Raw genomic sequence first — 7,301 nt, 5'->3', positions numbered from 1 at the left:
CCTCTGACATGTCATCAATTTTCCTAATGAAATTGAAAGTAAAGGTCATTATAGGTCATAAGATCTAATGTAACTTTTTTTTTTTTTAAATGAAAGACTATTCATCAAGGATCTGAAAACAGACCAAACGTGTTTTGCTGTGAACAATTTGTAGAGACAAAGTGAGGCAGGGGTTTGGGTTTAAAGAAAAAAAAATAATATAGTGATGGAAGGGTAAAGAATGCAAGGATTCAGACGTTCTGTGGAGGATTAGTATAACTTATTTTTAAATTCTATTTGAATGTATGACAAGTCAGGCTATTACAAGCATTGCTGTGGGATAGACTAGCTGTGCTGTGCACGGCTGTGTAAAGAAAAATGTTCTCATTCACTGTAGAATGAAATGGAAGTTTCCATTGTAGCACTGGAGCAACCTTGGAGCCAATGAAATGATAATCCAAATAAAAATTAGAATTACTCTTACGCGCATTCTTTGTTTCAAGAAGAAAACACCCTGCATACGTACACAGCATGACCCTGAGAGCCCTGACTTCAAATAAGTGAAGGCGTTAATAATAACAGGTGGAGCCTGTTTAGTTAACGATTTAAGAGTTGGTGCTAGATTACACTTTGAAGTATACATAGCAAAAATAAAGGTAAGTTATTTTGTGAGTAACATATAACTTATAAGTGAAGCATAATAGAGACTAAGGTAAAATATGTATGTCATTTGGATCTTGGTTATTCTCCCTACACATAACCTTGAATTTTGTCACAGATTTTTTTTTTTTATGTAAAAAAGTTAAAATTAGAATATATATTTGTAAGCATCTGTTTCAGGTATATTTCTGGGAACAGTTCCACTGTCCTCAAATAACCAGAGGTGGGTAACAGTTTCTGACAAGAGCTAAAGGGAGCAGGATTAAACAAGAATTAGAGTGATTATATTTTCTTTATCTAAAACCTTCGAGTCTTTGGAAAGCTGCTTGGTTTCTATTTTGAGCATGCTGCCCACATATCTTAACGACAGAATTTTTGCATAATTTTCTTCTTCCTCTTTTTATCTCTGTTTGGGTGTATTTATTATTTCATATGTGATGATGCAAAGCTCATTAAAAGGTCCATTTATATTCTTGTCATCTGTATGAGGATCGAGCTGTTTTTCTCTGTTTATAGAGCCCTCACTGTAATCTTCAGATTTGCTGGCAATGGGCCCCTTCTAACACTATACTTTCCATTCCCCTCTGTGGCTCTATTTATGGGAGTCTATGCGATTTACTCAAGACTAATAAAGACAGTGGGAAAGGGTGGGTCATGGATTTATCCATCCATGGAATTTTAGCACTTTCAGAGGGAGGTTTATCTTATGTTCTCCCCCCCCCAACCCCAATTTAATTAAAACAAACAAAAAAAGCATTAGTCCAAATGAGTGTCAGTTGGCAGATCTGTGTTATTCAACTGGAGGGCCTCCAGAGTTTCTGATGCTTGGAGATGGACAAGTAATTACCTCCAGTCTGTGACTATTTTCTATCAGGCTAAGCCCAATGTTTATTGTAAGCTATCTGCCATTAAAAGCTGTAATAGCAAGCCTTATGTTCCCACACCATAAATTTGACTTGCACTGTTTTCTTATTTACCTTTATGTTTTATTATATTCTTTGAAATGTTTCATTTTAAAGGAAGATAATGGAAGAATGGAAATTGAACAAAAGCCAAATTCATGCTTGAAAAAAGATATGCTTGTCATATACATATTTTTTTCGTACACCCGGATAGCCCTGATGGCCACTTTCTGGATGCTGGCAACTTCTGTGGAACCATTAGATGCAGTTGCTATTAGTGTATCACTTGTGAAATGGTCCAGGAAATAGCCTAGAAATTATAGAGTTGAACTAGACCACATAGGTCCAGGGTAGCAGTTTTCAAACTCTTTGGTCTCAGGACCCATGTATACTCTTAAAAATTTTGAAGACCCCAAAGAGCTTTTGTGTGGGTTGTATCAATATTTACTGCATAAGAAATGAGAATTGAGACCTTTTGAAGTTATTTGTTTGAAAACAATTTTAAAAACCTATTACGTATTAATGTAAATAATGTTTTAAAAGAAAAATAACTATTTTCTAAAAGTTTATGTGAAGAGGATTGTCTTAATTTTGTCACTTAATTGAAGACAGGTAGATTCTCATATCTGTTCATTCCATCTGTTGTGATATGTTGCTTTGGTTTAAGTAGTTGAAAGAAATTTGGCCCTACTAGATATGTAGTTGGAAAGAGAATATTTTAACAGCCTTTTCAAATAATTATGGATATTCTTCTTTGATCCTAAATCCAGATTTGACAAAAGTGGTAATTTCTTAAAGGTTAGTTGCAATGAGGGATCTGAAACCCTATGAGTGGATCTTTTTTTAACTAACAGATTTTACTTTAGAGTTGTTTTAGGTTTACAAAAAATTGAGTGGATAGTATAGAGTCCCCATATATTTCCCCTCTCAGTTTCCCCTATTGTTAATATCTTGCATTATTTGGTACATTTGTTACAATTGATGAGCTAGTATTGATACATTATTAAAGTCCATAGTTTACCTTAGGATTCATTCTTTGATATGTAGTTCTATGGGTTTTGACAAGTGCACATCGTGTATCCATCATGACAGTGTCATACAGAATAGTGTCACAGCTCCCCCAAACCTTTCTGTTCCACCCAATCATCCCTTCTCCTCTTCCCCTGAACCTCTGGTATCCACTGATCATCTTACTGTCTCCATAGGTTTGTCTTTTATAGATTATCTTAGAGTTAGAATCATATAGACCAATGATTCTTTTTCAGAGTGGCTTCTTTCACTAAGCAGTATGCACTTAATGTTTTTTTAATGTCTTTTCATGGTTTGATAGTTCATTTCTTTTTATAGCTAAACAATATTCCATTGATGAATTTGTTATCTACCTTTTGAAGGACATCTTGGTTGCTTCCAATTTTGGAAATTATCAATAAAGCTCCTATAAACATTTGTGTGCAGGTTTTTGTGTGGACATAAGTTTTCAACTCATTTGAGTAAATGCCAAGGAATGTGATTGCTGGATCCTCTGGCAAGACTATGTTTAGCTCTGTAAGAAAGTGCAAGACTATCTTCCAAAGTGACTGTTCCATTTTACATTCCCACCAGGATTGAATGAGAGTTCCTATTGTTCCACATCCTCACCAGCATTGGTGTTATCAGGTTTGTTTTGTTGTTGTTGTTTTTAGTGATTCTAATAGGTGTATAGTAGTATCCTATTTTTGTTTTAATTTGTAATTCCCTAATGACATGATGTTGAGCATCTTTCTCTATGCTTATTTGCTATGTATCTTCTTTGGTGAAGTATCTATTGAGATCTTTTGCCCATTTTTAAATTGGGTTTATTGTTGAGTTTAAGGAATTCTTGTATATTTTGGATACTAGTTCTTTATCAGATGTGTGTTTTGTAAACATTTTTCTACCAGCCTGGGGCCTGTCTTTCCATTCTCTAAAATCAGTGGACCTTTCATATATGTACAGTTTGGTGCCACTGTCCTGATTTATGCTAAGACACCAGCAGTTTTACCCATAATTATTGTGAAATATCAGTGCAAATCAATACAGAGAAAAGGCAAATGACATCTTAATATTATTGCAAAAATAGTTTTAATTTTGTGGACATCCCTGAAAGGGTTTTGGGGATCCCCAGGGCCCAAAGACTGTACTTTGAGAACCACTGGTCTAGAGCAAACAAATACAACCCATACTACTCTTTAGTTCAAGTCTCAGAAAGGCCAGATATAATTAGAAATATGAGTTCTCCAAATGTAAAGCGTTAACTTAGTTTTCTGCCAAAGATTTAGAAGGCATAGAAGAAATATTATGCACTGAAGTCAGTGTTCTAATTCATTGGGCAGAGTTAATTTTGTTTAAGTTTTTTTCCTGGTGATTCTTGGCAGAATATTGTATTTATTTTTCAAGACGTATATTGTGTGTGTGTATAATTATATCAACTAAAGTTTGTGAGCCAATGAATGTCTCTGAACAGCTAAAATATTGGTCGATGATGCCCAATATATATTTGTATATATAAACAATTTATGGACTCTCAACTTTTTCCTTTCGTACTCCTTTACTAGTGTTCAAGAAACATAGAAATGGGGAAAGAACTCTAGCTTTGCAAACCAGATGGACCTGGATTTGAATCTTGGCTGTTTAATCTTATTTAACTTCTCTGAGCCCGGGTCTTCCATGTATAAACTCATTGTCAAGGCTGTGAAGATTATGTATATAAGACAATATATAAAAGTGGTGGAATCGCATAGGTATCACTCAAATAGCTAACATCATCACCAAAAGTCATTCCTCTATTTTTAACAAATTTACAATCTATTCTTCTTGCCCAAGAAATTAGCCTTAGTGTGAATTTACTGGAGAAAATACTAGTAAGACTTAGTATATCTTTCTAGGAATCCTATGTTTTCACAGGAACCTAAACATTAAACCAGAGGAATAAATATCTAGTATTGTCAACCCCCAGCCGAGGGACGAAAGATGTAAATGAGATGCAGCTAGAACAGAACCTAAGAATGGTACCATAGGAGGTGTGATATACGACTGAGGAGGTGGCTGAGACCCATTCCAAAGACAAAGATCTAGTAATGGTCAAAAGTTAAGGGTGAGAGAAAATCATGGGTGTATTCCGGAAGTATCAGGAGTGGAAATCAATGGTGAGCCACCAGTGAAATGTCACAGGGATGTACTTCCCCACACAGAATTCTCATGGGCAAAATTAACTGCATATTCCTTTCGACCAGAAGCACCTTAATGCTGCTTATGGAAGCATGACATATCAAGAAACAGCTGGAAAAGGTGGCATTTTTAAGGCAGAGGTGGTCGTCCTGACATTCTTGAAATGAAGAGTTTGGGTTCTGGAGCCACACTACAGGTGCTCTCATCACTCCTATCGAACATGGTACTGGGAGGTCTAGCCAGTGCAAAAAAGCAAGAAAAGAAAAAGCATACACATTGAGAAGAAAGAAATGAAACTGTCCCTATTTGCAGATGACATGATTGTTTGTTTTTGGCAAATTCTTTGAGATTTTCTATGTGGACAAACAAACTCTGTGGAACTAATAAATGAGTTCCATAAAATTGTATGATACAAGATCAACATACATAAATCCATCATTTCTATGTACTTGCAATGAACATGTGGATACCAAAATTAAAACACAAAACTATTAATAGTAACACAAAAAATACTTAGGTATAAACCTAACAAAACATGTATAGAATTTGTATGTTTTAAGCCATACAATATGATGTAAAAATATCAAAGATCTAAATAAATGGATTGGAAGACAACATAGTAAAGATACCAATTCTCCCTAAATGGATGTGAAGGTTTAATGTAATTCCTATCAAAATTCCAGCAAGAATTTTTGTATAGGTCTAGACAAGACTTCTAAAATTTATATGAAAAAATAAAAACAAAAAGCCATAACAATTTTGAAAAAGAATAAAGAGTAATCAGTCTACCCAATTTCAAGACTTATTCTATAGCTATAGTAATTAAGATTGCATAGTATTGGCAAAGATATATATATATATATATATTCTTAGAATAGAATAGAGAATTTGGAATACGCTCACAAAAATGTGCCCAACTGACTTTTTACAAAGATGTAAAAGCAATTCAATGGAGGAAAGCCTTTTCGAGAAATGGTGCTAGAGCAACGAGACATCCATAAGCTAAAAAAATCCAAAACTTCAAAACAAAACCTTGACCTAAATTTCTCACTTTGCACAAAAATTAACTAAAAAAAAAAAAAAAAAATTCATAGACTTAAATACAAAATGTAAAACTATAAGATTTTTACCAAAAAAGGAGAAAAATCTTGTGGATGTAGAGCTAGGCAAAGAGTTTAACATGACATCAAAAACAGGATCCATAAAAGGAAAAATTGATAAATTAGACTTTGTCAAATTAGATTGTCAGGCAGATGAAAAGACAGCTCTAGACTTCTACAGAAAAATATTTGCAAGCTACATATCTGACAAAGGACTAGTATGTAGAATATATAAAGAATTATCAAAACTCTACAATAAACTAAAAAATACAACTAGATGATAACCAAAAGACACGAAGAAGATGACATTAAGATGTCAAAAACGGACGTGGTTCCATAGTGTAGTGGTTAACACATCTGCTTTACTTGTAGAAGGTCCTAGGTTCGCGCCCCAGTGGAGTCATGGTCCATGGTCTACAGCTATGCCACCCTGAACAAGCTCGATGTCTGATCTCGGAAGCTAAGCAGGGTCGGGTCTGGTTAGTACTTGGATGGGAGACCACCTAGGAAGACCAGGTGCTGTAGGCAAAAATAGTAATAATAATAAATGTCAAAATCACATGAAAAGATATTCAATATTGTTATCCATTAGAGAAATCTAGATTAAATCCAACATGAGATACTACTATTTGCCTATCAGAATAGCTAAAATTAAAAAAATAGTGACAAGTGCTGGCAAGGATACAAAGAGACTGGATCACTCATACATGGATGGTGTGACTGTAAAATGGTACAGCCACTCTGGAAAACAGTTTGACAGTTTTATAAAAAACTAAACACGTAATGACCATACAATCCAGCAATTATACTCTTGGCATTTATTCCAGAAAAATGAAGACATATGTTCAGTTCACACAAAAACCTGTACACAAATGTTAATCACAGCTTTATTCATAATAGCCACAAACTGGAAACAACCCAGATGTCCTTCAACTGGTGACTCATTAAACAAACCGTGGTATATCCAAAATACTACTGAACAATAAAAAGGAGCAAACTGGATACACACAACAACTCCTGCCTGACTCTCCAGGAGGTTATGCTGAGTGAATAAAGCCAAGCCCCAAACATTATATACTATATGATTTCATTTATATGACATTCTTGAAATGGGAGAATTATAGAACTGGATTAGTGGTTGCCAGGGGTTATGGAAGGGGTCGGGGTGGGAGAGAAGTGGGGAAAAGCAACATGGGAAATCTCGGTGGCAAAGAGAGAGAACCAAGTAAAGGGTATGAGGCTTCTCTGTATTATTTCCAGTTGCATGAGAACCTACAATGATCTCAAAATCAAACAAGAGTCAGATAACGTTTGTGCTGCTTGGGCAAGAACATGGTAGATGTCCTAACAGCGTCCTCGGCTTTGTCGTGCTCCAAGGCTGCCTTAGAACGGCTGTTCAACTGCGTGCCTCAGGGGGTTTCTTGTTGGTTCTTCCTAAAGTAGTCCATTTAATGCTTACCTCAACCCTGTGAAG

General features: G+C 35.2%; 1 pseudogene; it reads left to right on the top strand.

Annotated features, from left to right (window-relative positions):
* The first annotated feature begins 6,239 nt into the window (after positions 1-6,239).
* LOC111744919 lies at positions 6,240-6,355 on the top strand (annotated as a pseudogene).
* Positions 6,356-7,301: the final 946 nt, after the last annotated feature.

This window comes from Pteropus vampyrus, unplaced genomic scaffold (assembly GCF_000151845.1).
Source record: "Pteropus vampyrus isolate Shadow unplaced genomic scaffold, Pvam_2.0 Scaffold143, whole genome shotgun sequence".
Taxonomy (NCBI): domain Eukaryota; kingdom Metazoa; phylum Chordata; class Mammalia; order Chiroptera; family Pteropodidae; genus Pteropus; species Pteropus vampyrus.
Note: the sequence above shows the minus strand (reverse complement) of the source record. Positions and strands in the feature narration are given on the sequence as shown.